General features: G+C 49.7%; 1 protein-coding gene across 3 annotated transcripts in view; it reads right to left on the reverse strand.

Annotated features, from left to right (window-relative positions):
- The window catches only part of CLEC16A (C-type lectin domain containing 16A), a 209,816-nt gene that overhangs the window by 155,994 nt on the left and 38,692 nt on the right, over positions 1-15,130 (reverse strand). The gene's annotated exons all lie outside the window — the stretch shown is intronic.

A 15,130-nucleotide genomic window follows, 5' to 3' on the forward strand; every position in this document is an offset into this window, starting at 1 on the left:
GCACTTAACCCACACCAGCTCCCTGCTTCCCAAAGGTCAGAAACACACTTTGAAAGTGGTACTTTTATGGTACTTTCTATGTGCCCGATGCTGTTCTAAGGGCTCTGACTATATTATCTCACTTAAAGTTTACAAAAACCCCACAAAATAGTACTGTTGCTATGCCCATGTTATGCTCAGATGAGAAAACTGAGGTTCAGAAATGTTACGTGACCGCCCAAGGCCACACAGCCAGGAGGTGGCAAAGCTGGGATTCAAAACCACTTACCATCTGCACAATTTATGTCTTAACCACAGCACCCTATTAACTTCTAATTTAAATATATTTATTTTAAAAGGAACTGTATATCACAACAAAAATGGAACACCAGTGTACCTTGCTAATATAACAATAAAAAATAGAAAAGAAAAAGCAACGTGTATTGGATGTAACCAAATGCTGGCTCTCTTTAGAAGGGGAGCCTGGCAAGTATGAGTGATAAGTTAAAGCTCATCCCCAAAGGAAGCCTGCCCCCAAGGAAGACGTTTTCCCCTGAAAAGTCGGAAGGCTTCTAAGAGAAATGAAAAAGACCTGTGTGTCACCATGGTTCATATCCTGCGTTGTGGAAAACATGGCTGTATCTCAGTCCTTATAGCAACCATGAGATGTAGGGATTATCAGTCCCATTTTACAGATGAGAAATGAGGTTCAGAAGGGTTAAGTGACTTGCCCAATGTCACACAGCTACTGAGCTGCAGAGTCAGAATTTGAATTGAAGCTTGCCCAATCCCAAAGCCCACGCTCTTTCTAAAATAACAGTGCTTCACCAGGAGCTCAAACTCAGTTCCATGTTTAGTGCTCTTCAAAAAGTATTTACATGCAAATGAACCAGGTCTAGAAAGTAGCAAAGACCACACACACACAAAAATTGTCCCTGATTTGCTTGGGGCAGGATTCTGATTGAAGTGTTTTTCTCCAGGGTCTGGATGATATTCCGACATCATTTTGTCATTGAAAAACAGAAAAGTTTTAAAGTAAACTTTTCCATTATCTTGATATGGTCTATCCATCTTATGAATTTACCCCAAACAACCACCAATTGTGTTCTGGGGGCCACCGTACCTTGCCAATAAGTGGAATGTGCTCCAAGAACACAGATTAATTTCAATAACACTCAAAACAAAACCTAATTGAAAGTTAAATTAGCATCTAAATCCAGACATTAATTTTTATTTACCTACTTTGGATCATTCATCCACAAAAATGACAGATAAATTGAGACATGATTCTACTGTCCAAGAAACCCAGATAGTGAATTACAGATGCCAATAACCAAGAGCCCAGAGAAGGGAGCGTGCCGGGCGCGCACCACTTGACAGACAGCATCAATCAGAGCCCACTTGGGACGCTGTGCGATTGAACGCAGCCCCGGATGCCCCCCTCATCCTCTCCTAAAGGACCCAAACCCGCTAAGTTAGGGCCCCAAGATGAAGTGACTGTTTCCTCTGATTACCACTTACTCCCAGTGAATTTTAGAGCATACCATACTCAAAGCTTTTCAGAAACAGAAAACTGAGACCAAACGCATAGCAAAACACCACTCAGTTAGAAGCTGAGAGCAGAAATTCACATGGATAGATGCAGAAACCTCTCCCTGAGCTCTGTATAGGCTTAGATGTACAGAAAAACCGGCAGCACTAAGGGAAGCGGAGCAGTGCACGAGTTCCAGGGCTGGTCAGAGCGGTGTGAACCCCAGCTGAATCCTACATGAGTGGTGGGGCCTCTCTGAGCTTCTGGCTACTTGTCTAAAACATGGAGCAATTCTGGCTTCCTAGAACTAAAGGAAATCAGGGATAGAAAGTTCCTTCAGAGCCTGGCAATGCACTAAGCAAACAACAGTTACCTTCCTTTCCCTGACTATACTAAAAAAAAAAAAAAAAAAAAAAAAAAGTCAACTGTGAAAATGAATTCAAAAACTTTCCAAGGGGTCTGCTTTTCTCCATGATCAGGTGTTGGGGAGGGAGGGGGGAAGGATGCTTAACAGGGTCATTTCAAACCTTTAAAATGCAACCTACCCAGTAAATAGCTGGAAATAACCTAAATGCCCATCAACAGGGGAGTGATTAGGTAATTATGGTCTGTCCATAAAGTGGGAATCCACGTAGATGTTAAAAAGACTGAGGACTTTTTATATCTAGATAATGCTGATGCGGAAACAGCATCAGGATAAAAAAGCAAGAACAAGAAACAAAGCAGAGTCCCTTTTGGGTAAAGCTTTATGATGGTATACACACAACTTTTCCTGGAAAGCTGCATAAGAATATATTAGCATTTCATGTTTGGGGAAAGAAAGAAGGCAGGTGGTACTGTGTGTGCACACCCACAGAAGTGCACTTAAGAGTTTTTCATTTCTATACTTTCCTGTTTGGTTTGAAATTTCTAATCACGTATGCATGCTAACTTCTAAAAAAGTTCAACAGGGATCCTTTGGACACTGGAGTTATAGACTTTATTTTCCCCCCTTTTCTTCTATATTTAAAAAGCCTGATTTTTGTTGTTGTTGTTAATACTAACAACATCAAGATCCCATAGTTATCATGGAGAAGCTGATATGGTGTGGCTGGGAAATGTGGGCAGGCATTCCTGATCATTTCTGCTGCTTCTCATCAAGAGCCTTCTGGCTGCTAGCCCCCCAGGAATCTCTGTGTTACACTGGACAACCTCAGATGTTCCAGACGAAAAGCCCCCAGGAGAAGGGCCACCTCGCACCCCGCTGTGCTCTCCCACTAAACCAGGAACCTGGAGCAGGGCAAGCCTTGACAGGCTGCTGAATGGTGGCCTGTATTATAACACATCCAACGTGATGGAGAGAACAAGAAGAAAAGGGAGGGGCGATGAGGAAAGGAGCCTAACATCTCAGGAGGTGTGCTTAGTAGAAGAGCCAGCACAGTGGAATCAACCAGAAGAAATGGGAAAGCTCACTTCAGAGTCAAAAAACAGAAGGCCTTTGGGTTTATCTTCTCATAAAGAAAGCACACCACGCATGCCTCAGAGAAAAGCCTTCTGCAAATAAGGTCTAGGTTTCCCAAAGGCCGCAGGCTCGGGTTTCACCAAGGGCTCACCTCCCAGGGCCCTGGAGTCTGAGCTGCAGGAGGCATAGAGACTCAGGGCGCTCCTTGCTGACTCCAGAGATCCTGCCGGGTACCCGAGTGGGGGATGCAGGAGGGGAGCCTTGGGCTCTGTGGCTGGGACATTCAGGCTGGCTTCTGGGGTCAGAGGCAGCTGAAGGCCAGCAACGCCTTCCGCCAGCCTTCATGCCTCCGACCTTTGGTCCTTGCTTCAAAGTTAAATATCGAAAAGGTGACTCCCCAGGGGTCAGCGATAACTAAGGCCTTTCAGGGGCTGTGGGATCTGAGAACAGGTTCTGCAAGGACAGTGAGAGGGGTCAGGGGCAAGGGGTCAGGAAGAAGGACGGAAACATGCAAGGCCCGGGCATCTGAGTGGAAACGGAGAGGCAGTATCACCAATGCCACAGACATCAAACGGAATGTCCTCCACTAGTTCTTGGTGCAGCCCTTCGAAAGACCCTGACACAGACCGGACCAAGTTGCAATCAATCAGTCGAGGATTCCGTTCACAGTTAAAAAACAAAACTATCAACTTAAAACATGTACATGTACACCATGTTTTCCTGTGTTGATAGATATTTGCATGACAGTACACAGAGCAAGGTCTGGAAGGATACACAAACTGAAAACAGTGGTTCCTTTTGAGGAAGATACTGAGGTTGGGGAAACTTTCACTTTCTACTCTAGTCACTTCTGTATCATTCAGTTGTTTTACCCCAAGAAAGTATTACCAGTGCCATTAAAATGTAAAGAATACCTTTAAAGAATGTACCTAACGCCACTGAATTGTATACTTAAAAATGGTTAATCCATTGTAAACATTACTTGTTATAGGTATTTCACCACAATTAAAAAAAAAACTTTAAAAAAGGCACCTCTGAAAGTCAGAGTGGTGATTAGCTGGTGGGAGGGGGGTGGGGTGCTGGTTACAGACTGAGAAGGAGCTGCATGGGATGCCAGAGATGTTTTCTATCTTGACCTGAATTACAAGCTTTCCCCGCAATCTGAAAGTAGAGCATTCCCATGAAACCTTCTGTAAGCCAGGACGGTGCAAAGCAAGAAGCAATTGCCTTAGGACACATCTTGCTAACAGATATGCAAAATAAACGGTGATAAAGCAGATGCTCACAGACACAGTACAAAGCTACGGGGGTTTGACGCTGAGGTGCTGAGTGTGGTTCCCGGGAAGAAGCTCCCACTGCTTGGGGTGCGCACTGCCTCTGTAACAGCTGCTGCAAAACCAACACTGTACCTTATTTTCACTTTTCACCTTTTTTCGTAAAAGTGAAAATCCTCTTTAGATTTCTTTCAGTCTTTTGCAAAGTGGGCTTTGGTAACAGAGAAGCAGCCTCAAGCAAACTTTTGAAAAGTGGGAGACGCCTGCACACATTAATGTAATCATAGGTACAAAGCCATCAAGCAGTACAGCGAAGATTACTGCACTTTTATGCACTTGACTCATGTTATCCCTCGATTTTAAAAAATGTTTGCTAGAGGATTTCCAATAAATTCAGATCGTCATTATGCCCTAAATATAAGCTAGGAGCAAATCAGACAACTCGAGAAGCTGGCTTCGCTGCAGTAGCCAGGGGGCTGAGCCCCGACTAAACACCAGGCGCTGGGCTAGGAGCTCACAGACCAGCCAGGAGCTGCAATGTGCTGCTGTGCATCCCACATGGACACCAGGAGACAGAGGACACTGCGGGCACAGAGGAAGAGTGGGGAACTGTGCTAGGACAGGGGTGGGTGGGTGGGGGAGCTTTGGAAGCCTTTGTGGCAAAGGAAATGACTGGTCTGAGTCTTGAGTGTTAGCAGGTCACCGGAATACATGGGAGTAGAGGAGAATGGTTTGAAGGCCAGCTCAGAGCTCTGGACAGTCACCTTTATTTCTGTCAAGGCCAGGACCACCTGGAGCTGGTGCACGTGGTGACAGCGGTGGTGCCCTGGGACAGTGTGCTTGGCCAGCTCCCAGGTAGCAGCAGGGGGTGCTGCTGAGCCAGTCAGGTGGCCTCTCCAGCCAGTTGTTCAAGAAGGAGTTCGTGATGCTCATGGCCTGGGAAAAGAGGTCTGTGGCCCCTGCCTTGGCACATACAACCTGTTGAGTGGGTTTCCTGGTGCCACTCAGTGCTGCAGAGGGAAGGGGAGAAGGCAGCATGGGGACAAGAGGCAGACCACCCAGGGCAGAATCCTGACTGAGAAGAAAAGGAGGGAGAAAGAGACTGGTGGCTGGAAGGGGCAGGTAAGGGAAAGGACAGGTGACATGGCCCGGAATTCTGTCTGGATTTGTGGGAGCTGTCACAATGGTCAAGCTAAGAGAGCTCACCTTCCAGGCTTTCCCAGGCCCTAGTCTGCTCACCTTCAGAGGAAGCAACTAGAATCCTTTTGCTCAAACAGCTTTCTAAGGGACTTGAGAACTAGGAGACAGGTTTTCCTCTATGGAAGAAGGCAGGTCATGATGCTAACAAAAACATGTGCAGCATAAGGGCAGACCTGAGCCCAGATCTCTGACCCACTTATTGGCCAAGCGAGCAGCGAACCTGACCAAATGAGCCTCAGTTCCCCCATCTGAAAAACAGGGACAATAGCAGCTCCATCACACGCTGCCATGGGGCTGAAGTAAGATGCTGAACACAAAACAGCTGGCATGACGCCTGCCACAAAGAGGCACTCTAGAAATATTTATTCACCTTCGAATATTGCCCTCCCACCCCCGCCCCGGCAAATAGATCACTAGGCTGGAAGAGATGGCAGGGGAGGGGGGCTAACTTTTAAAATCCAATCAAACTAGCAACTTACCATTCGCTGGCTTTCTGGTTTGTGAGTGCGTGAGACTCACCTCCCCAAAGTGCTCCTGGGCCCCGGCCCCCCTCCCTGACCTCCAGCCTCTGGCCCTGCAGGGTGTACGGCGCAAAGGAAGGGTGGGATCCACGGGGTGCTGGAGCAGTCGGAGTCCGGCTCGCTGTCCCATGCACCCTGCTTGCTGCTTTCTCCTCTACGGGCCTCAGTTTCCATGTGTATCAAATGGGCCTCACATTGGCACTTCCCCGTAGGGCTCCTGTGAGGTGCCCAGAGGTAGTAACGTGCTTTCTTGTTATTTTTTTCAGGTAATGACAACAACCATGGCTAACACCCAGTGAGCATGTGCAATGTGCCCAGCGCTGCTCTGGGCACTTGACATATACTGACTCACTTTATCCTGCAAACAACAGAAGCGGGAGGGAGCTGCCAACGGCGAGGGACTTGCCCTAGGTCACTGCTCATGAGAGGCAGTGGTTTGAACCTGGGAAGTGTAGCTTCAGAGCTCCCCACGTGCTCAACCATTCTGCTGCCCCACTCAAGCGTTCACTCCCTCCCACAAGCACCTGCCGAGCCTCCCCATGTGAGCCCAGTCCCCTGAAGGGTGGATGTAAAGGCCCTGCCATACCGGGGTCACACTGCTCGGAGGAGCAGGTAGCCCTGCTTGGGGACAGTCCACACATCACATCACTTACTGGGTGGCCCTCTGACCTGACAGGCATTAGGGACGAGCACAGTGTGTAATTATTTCCCATTTTTGTCTCACATGCACAGAGCTCCAAATGTCACAGGGGTCACAGTGACCCAGGTTTACGCCAACCGTAACCAATGGCACTGCAGCACAAGCTTGGCAACTGGCTTCGCAGGGAAGCAGGGCCGCTAATTGCCGCCAAGCGAGCCTATGCTCATTCCAGAACGAGGTGATCAGCAAGCAAACATCAGACGCAATAAACTCCTGGGTGATGTATGGGTGCGTGTGCTACATGCCAAACCCTGAGTGACACGGGGCTGCTGAGCCAAAGCCCACACACGTGTCCAGAATTCACAACTGCAGCCACATCAGCGAGGCGACTGGGCCACACAGCTGAGCTTAATGGCGAAAATAAAACCCGTGGCGGGGGAAACATGAAGAGGTAACAGGCCACTTCCATTAACAAGGGGAGCGTGGCTTTCTTCCCCACGATCGGCCAATTATCAGGGAGTGTTGTGGCGGCCAAGGCATAACCCAAAGCAGTGTGCATTTATCTGGAATCGGAGCCCTCTTGGAGCTCAGACGCCTTGCGCTGCACACAGACGGTGCTCAGACTCTGTGGGGACCCGCAGGTCACGTCAAGATGGTGTTGGGACTTCTTAGAAAGCAACCTCGGGGTGCTGCTGGGTCTGTAGGAGACCAGCCTCATCCCCTGTCCTTCCCCCTGGTCATCTTCTCTGTCCCTCTCAACGTCTAGCATTGCCTAGTCCGTCCCTCTGACGCTGCATCTGGCACTCCATCAAGAACTAATGAATGCTTGTAGGATGAATTAATCCCAAGATATTTATGATTGAAGAGGCATGTTCAACGCTCATGCAAAATAAAATACCCTGTACTCTGATTAAACAGTGACAAACCAAGCACTTAGTTGGTATTTCTTTAGAAGGAGTATTTTACATCTTGTCCTCTAAGAAAACATAATGAACTATGAAATAGTGGTGACTCTCAGTGACCTGAAATGTTCGGTCCAGAACCCCACATCTCGCTAACCTGGAGACCATCATTGGGGATGGTGGCAGAAGAGCACGAAGTAGAAACAGCCTGGGGACTTGGGGTTGGATGCGTGCAGTCCCGCACAATTGGGGGATGACAGAATGACCCCTTAACCCCTGTTAAGTTAGCGTTGGCTTCCTCATGCAGAGAATGTGATGATGACACTACCTCACTCCGTGGTTATTAGGAGCCTAAAATGAGCTGGTAAAGGAGGCGAATGAGCACGCTCCTCGTCTGTAAAGTTTACACGTCCCCCTCCCCCGCTGACCCAGCATGCTGCTTGCCTTCTGGCCCCTCTTCCGATCCCAGACAGCCAGTTCATAACCAGCAAGGTCTCTGGCCCACCATTTTCCGTGCCTTGACCATCCCAACCCTCACCACCACCCCACTCTCATCAAGGTGAGCTCCTCATCCTTCGTCCTCAGATCCGGTGTCACCTCACCTCCCTCACCGTCATCTCCCAAAGCTGTTTTCCATGTCTTCCCAGACGCAAACCTTAGATCTGTGTTGACATGCTTGTTTACCGTCTGTTTCCCCACCAGGATGTCAGGACAGGGACCTCATCTGTCCATCTTGCTTGTCCTGCAGCCCCTGAGGGCAGCACCGCGCCAGCCTGGAATGGGTGGGTGCTCCTGGAATACCGTGGCGGGAGGTGGGGGAGGAGGGAGAGCAAGCATGCCAACCAGTCTGGCATGCGGTCAGTGCCTGACAGAGGGGCGCTGCTCCTGCTAGGGACGGACCACCCACAGTCCAAGTTTCACCCAGAACAATACCGATGGCCCGAATAAAGCCCTTTCAGGTTTCTTTTTTTTTCTTTGCTCATGAAGCTTTCAAGAATCTGCCCCCATACCTGGCTAGAGGTTCCCGGGGCGGGGGGGTCCCCTGAGGTTATGAGCATTGCAGCAAGTGGTCAGCGGGCAGTCAATCTCAGGTCAGCCAGGACTCAGAGCTCACGGGGGCAACCACACTATCCGTCCTCCAGGATGAGAGTTACACCCACCCGCCATGCTGACTTGTCCTAGGTTGGGCAGTGAGTGACCGGAGTGGCCCTATTCATACCCATGTGCGGACCCCCAGCCTCCTGTCAGGTGAAGCACCCCCCCAACCCCCGAGCAAAACCCAGTTTCCTGGATGGAGGACTTTGGTCCTGACCAGGACGGGATTTCCTTGCTCCTTAGAGCAAGGGTGCTTGCTGTCCCTGTTGAGATTCATTATTTCAAGACAACTGAAGTTGTCTTGCATGACAAACACTGTGGACCCTGAGGTTAGGATGTTCCCACTTCCCCCAGCGTAAACTTCTGAGTCCTCCGATGGCCTGAAAGGCGCCACCTGCTTCGGACTCTCATTACCGCCCCCCCCCCGCCCCGCCCCATCTCATCCCCCACCACGCCTCATCCCCCACCACACTCTGCCTCACCACGTTGCTCTTTGCCAGTCCTGACACACCAGGCACACTCGTCTCAGGGCCTTTGCACTGGCTGTTCTTTCTGGCCCAAATGCTCTTCCCCCCAGATTTCTACATGACTTGCTCCCTCAATTCCTTAAAATCTACGCTCTAATGTCACTTTTCCCGTGAGGCCACCCTATGGAGAAGTGCACCCCTCCCAAGCCTCCTAGCACAGCCCCCCTCCCTCCTCTGCTTCACTATAGCTGCTCTTCCAGAGCTCGTCTCACATCAGAACATGCTCTGCTGTTCATTAATAGTTTTATGGTTCCTGTCTCTCTTCCCACTACGAGAGAAGCTCCTGGAAGTCAGGGGGTCTTTGTTTTGTTCATGGTGTCTCTCTAGTCCTAGAACACTGCCTGGTACACACCCAGTAATTATGTATCGAACAGATGAATAAATAATGCTGTCCCAGCTTCAAGGAACCCAAAGTCTAGTTAAAAAACTCAAATGCCGGGCTTCCCTGGTGGCGCGGTGGTTGAGAGTCCGCCTGCCGATGCAGGGGACATGGGTTCGTGCCCCGGTCTGGGAGGATCCCACATGCCGCGGGAGCCATGGCCGCTGGGCCTGCGCATCCAGAGCCTGTGCTCCGAAACGGGAGAGGCCACAACAGTGAGAGGCCCGGGTACACAAAAAACAAAAAAACAAAAAAAAACCACCTCAAATGCCCAAAGGGGCCTGGCCACTGATAAAAACTCACAAAGCCCCAGGGCACAGACAGCAGAAGTGGTGGGCGCCTCCTTTTCCTGTCCCCACTCTTGATTTTCCTGATTTCAGGCGAGACCTGGAAGAAGCCACCAATGGCTCAATGCAGACTAGGGGAGGTCTCCATTCAGTGACACTGCCTCGCCCCTCCGAGCCACCTCTGAGCGGTCTCCAGCCTGGTGGCTGCCCCAGTCCGTTCTGTGTCATGCTGCTGGGCAGACAGAAAAGCCAGCTCAGGCCTGAGTCACAGAACCTTCTCCGTGCCCACCCCCGCATTACCCACTGTGTTTTGCCCTGTCAGCTCCTCCAGGCTGTAGCCATCCCGAGAATCCCTGGCCCTCCTCTGTTCCCTGGACCAGGACCTGCCCCTCAACCCCGCAGGTCAGTCACCGGTGGCCCTGGCTACAGGCCATGCCTCTGTGAGCCTCCACGCCGCAGGGCTTCCATCAGCTGTGCAGCCCCCTGCTTCCACACAGGACGAAGGGAGAGGTGTGGAATGTGCTGCACCCTGGATTCTCTCTGATTCTGTCAAACCCCCATGGCCTATGAGCCAGCGCTGCCACACACAGGGCTCTGCAGGCAGCGGGGGCGCCTGGGAGCTATAACCCCATTGAGGGATAATGGGCTAGACCACAACGGCCCCGCAAAAAGGGAGAATACACACAAGTTCTAGTTCTTTGTGGGAATGCTTGAAACTGTGCCAGCGAAGGCCCCTGATTTATACAAGTCTATTCTTTCCCTTTGGTGTTCCCGACCAACCCCCTCCCAGAAGCCGATTACGACTTCCAGGAAGAAGAACATGTGTGCTCTGGAACCAGCATTGGTTACCCTGGGGGTCACAGGTAAGGTCAGGGGCACCGAAAGATATGGGGGAACTCTAATCCCAGCCGCAGAGGGCTATTCTGCCCGATGCATTCAATTCTCGGGGGCCTCTGCTGCCGTCTGATTCAAGCCTGGTTTGGAAAGCCTGCCATGCACTGGCAACCCGGGGACCCAAGCCAATGATGAACTCTCTGCTTCTGCAAACACACAAGCCAGAGAAGCCAGGCTGCTACTTCCTTAGCTGCCAGCTCCACACATCACGCCCCAGCAGAATCTTCTGCCAACAGAGGGTCCAGCTCCCAGGAAGGACAGGTGTCACGTAGAGAACCGGTGGCTAACATTTTGAGTGTGCGCTCACCCTTCTGGATCCCCCAAGAATCACCTGGAGACCATCCCAACTGGCTGAACTGGTGCCTATAGAGAGACAGCAGATGTTCTCATTTTGGGACAAACAAGCCTATTCTGCCCCAGAATTCTGTCCCCACTCTGAATTCAGAGCCAGCCAACCACGTAAATGCACGCTGGCTGGCTAAGAATTTGCACTTTCCAGAGTAGAATCTGGGGCCAGCTGAGGTGGAGGCCCAGCTGCACTCAGAGGCTCAGCTGCTGGCACTACACGGCAACGTTCACAACTGGTGCTGTCACCGCTGTCGTCACGGTAGTCGTCATGGCTGCTACACTCGACCCTCTGCGCCCTCGTGTCTGGTCACAGGACACCTCCCTTTGGGGCACACTAAGTGTGCCTCTGTGTTAACCATCCCAAGAAGGGACGTCCCAAGTAGGGGATGCAGGTTGTTCCAAAGCCTCAGAAACTAAGACCTTTCTTTTCTTTTTCTTTCTTTTTTTATTTTTACATCTTTATTGGAGTATAATTGCTTTACGATGGTGTGTTAGTTTCTGCTTTATAACAAAGTGAATCAGTTATACATATACATATGTTCCCATATCTCTTCCCTCTCGCGTCTCCCTCCCTCCCACCCTCCTGGCGCACTGAGCTGATCTCCCTGTGCTATGCGAGCTGATTTCCCTGTGCTATGCGGCTGCTTCCCACTAGCTATCTACCTTACGTTTAGTAGTGTATATATGTCCATGCCTCTCTCTCGCTTTGTCACAGCTCACCCTTCCCCCTCCCCATATCCTCAAGTCCGTTCTCTAGTAGGTCTGTGTCTTTATTCCTGTCTTACCCCTAGGTTCTTCATGACATTTTTTTCCCTTAATTTCCGCATATATGTGTTAGCATACGGTATTTGTCTTTCTCTTTCTGACTTACTTCACTCTAAGACCTTTCTGAAGCTAACATCTGCTATTTAGGCCGTGATGTCTGCCAGACTTCGGAATAAGCACATTACGCTGCTGCATTTAATCCTCTCCGAAAACCCACTGTTTTTATTCTAATTGGAGAGGTGAGGACGCTGAGGCCCGGAGAGGTGGACTAGCCTGCCCGGGGACACACCTAGTAAGACGAGGAGCCAGGCAGCCTGGCTGCAGAGTCCATTGCACCAGACAGAATGTGGAACAGCACCAAAAGCAACCCCTCTGCCACTCCCTCCCCACTGTGCCTCTGAGCAGAGAGAAGGTGGCATGTGAGGGTCAGGTTCTAAGAGTCATGAAGGACATCACAAGAGCCCTTGTGACCCCACCGCCAGTTCACCCACTGAGTCATTCGTGCCTGCTGTGAGCCCCCAAGCATCCCCGGCCAGTCCTGGGACAGCACAGGCGACGCAGACGTCTCTAAGACACCGTCTCCTGTCCTCTAGGGGGGCTGGGAAGCCCAGTGAGGGCAGGGGTCGTGTCTTGCCTGGGCACCAGTGCATCTCCACTCAGGGAATGGATGAATGAATGCAAAAACCAAGGAAGCGATTCCACAGAAACCCAGGATGAAAAAAGTCCCTTCAAAAACAAAAAAGTACCTACAGGTAATGATGCATATCCCATAATCTAATCTGTATGTTCATTTTGCAAAAATAATGAGATGTTAGCAGTTTCAGAATGAGTGTTCTCTTACTCTGCTTCCCCCGACAAGAAACACTATCTGCTCTGCATTAAAATTATAGCAAGAATTATCCCTTAGCAGGAACCATATGATTTGAATGCATAGATGAATTTCAATTAGACATTTATCTAACCATGCTGATGTGTTTTCAATTTAACCCTAAATTACAGACTTTTCAAATAACTCTACTCTCCCCTCTGCTTCTCTCTCTTCAATTTTGGTTTGGTTTTGTGAAATGTCTGCTGGTAAAATGAAGCAATACCAGTAACTTATCTACAAATTACGGGAAGGAGAAAGTAGGTTAAAAAAGACCAAGAAACTTAAAACAAGCATTATCAAACCACATCCGAGTTAGGCAGGAAACAATAGGAGACAGTTCTTGCTCAGAGGGAAGGAAGGTAAATCTTACCAGGACTATTGTCAAACAAGTCATAGATGAGATAAACTCTTCCCGAATTTCAACTGCAGTCATCAGAATACACAAACTTCGAATTCGCACCCAGGGAAAGGCAATAACCGGAAGTAGAAGGCTGACACTTTCACTTGGGCTGGCAATTCCTTCCACACTCAAAAGAATCTCCTTTTCAGTTCAGGTGTCCGCCACACAAGCGCCATGCATCTATCACAGCGGAGGCAGGAATTCATCCCAAGGGGAGGCCATTGGGAAAAAGAATAGATCTCCTAGACAATCCCGCCAATTAGAGGGTTCAACTAAAGTGGGTATCCTAAGCTGAGAGGTCACCAGTAACTTCCTGCAATTTGCTTTTGCTCTAATTGCAAATCCTCCATGTATCAATGTCAATATCCTGCTTGTGACACTGTACTAGTGTTTTGCAAGATGTCACCACTGGGGGAAAACTAGGGAAAGGGTAAGGGATCTCTCTGTATTATTTCCTGCAACTGCACGTCAATGAATTGCAATGAAAAAACCCTGCAAACCCAAGCACCCCAACAATCTCTGGGTCCACCTCTTGGAACACCAAGTCTAACTTCGGCAGCGAGGGTCTTATAGGGTCTTATAGATATTCTGCAATGAGCTATTAGCAGTTATCTTGGGCTCTGGAAATCATGTGACAAAACAAAGTCCAAAGGAACCCACTCCATTCCGGTCTGTTATTAACATAAATTTAGTATGAGTTAGCAGCAGGCTGGGTGGGGGCGGACTGGGCAAATCTGACGGCAGACACATGCCTCATCTGATGCGGGCGGCTTCTGAGAAGCTTCCTGCAGGAACATATGCACAACCGGGACCAGATCTTCTGACTGTTCAAGACCATCCTGAAATCTGGACTTTCATGTGAAACTTCCCAAATGTTAAAGTTGGCGATTCATAAAATTTTCTTTCAAACACTGTAAAGACCAAACCAAGCAGCTCTGAGGGCCAGACTGCAGCCTGTCAAGCACTTGATGGGCACTTTAAATCTATCTTCTCCCCACCCTCACCACGGCCCTCCCGAGTGGGACCTACACTCGCTGTTTTCTAAATGGAGTAAAACGACTTGCCCAGGGTGACCCACTGGCTGGAGGGGTCCTCAGCAGCCCTGCCTGGAGGCCCTGCTGATTCTTCTGACTCAACGTTCCATTACTTGCATTCATTCAGCAAAAGCGAGTTTAGGAAAGTTGCAAACAAATATCTCCAGCTGCATCAACACTAAGCCAACTCCACATTCTCTAGCCCATGTGTTGTCACAACATGGACCACTAGGGGAGCCCTTCCTATTCATCACTCGTCACTCCATCACTTCCAGGTTAAATCCTCTCACCAAACACTACTCCTTCCTTTTAGAGCACATATAAGACTTGAGATAGTACACTTGCTTGTAAGCTTAATCAAAATCTGTCTCTCCTGCTGGACTGTAAAGCTCCAGCGTGACAAGGGCTATCTAGGTTTTGTATATCCCCAGAGACAGCATGATGCCTGAGCCAAAGAAGGGGCTTAATAAATACTTCTTGAATGAAGCAAAGAAGGGATAGGCCAGACAAGAACCATGACAAGGCCCTATTCAATTCAGCTGAACTAACGCCACCACCAATGAGGACAGAAGGTTTCTGGAAACCTTTTCAGAGGCTCTAATGAGCCTTAAAAAGCACAGTGGCCCGGCCAAGACGCTGTACAGGGGAAAACCCAGAAGGGCAGGGACCTCTTGTAATTGTACTCCATGCAGTGCTGGCCCTTCACGCTCCGGGATCACTCTCCAGGATCACTCTCCACCCACTCGCTCAGATATGACCAGAGTCGACTGCCCAAGGGTAAGCCCAGCCCCTTCACCTGCGTGCCGACTGAGAACCGGGCTGCAGAGACAGAGCTCTCATGAAACGGCCTTTGTGTAAACACCTCTCGTTTCAGACGTGTATGTGGAGCCTACGCTGCAGCAGATCCAACGACAGACAAGACGCCTGCTCAGAGCAGGTAAGACCTTTAACGAGAAGGAACCAGGAGCAAGGGCCTTCCAGGCAGTGCGTAGGGTTAAGGGCACAGGTGTGGAGGGAAGAAAGCACAGAGCACGCTGGGGAAGAA

Source organism: Grampus griseus (assembly GCF_964374135.1).
Source record: "Grampus griseus genome assembly, chromosome: 14".
NCBI lineage: Eukaryota > Metazoa > Chordata > Mammalia > Artiodactyla > Delphinidae > Grampus > Grampus griseus.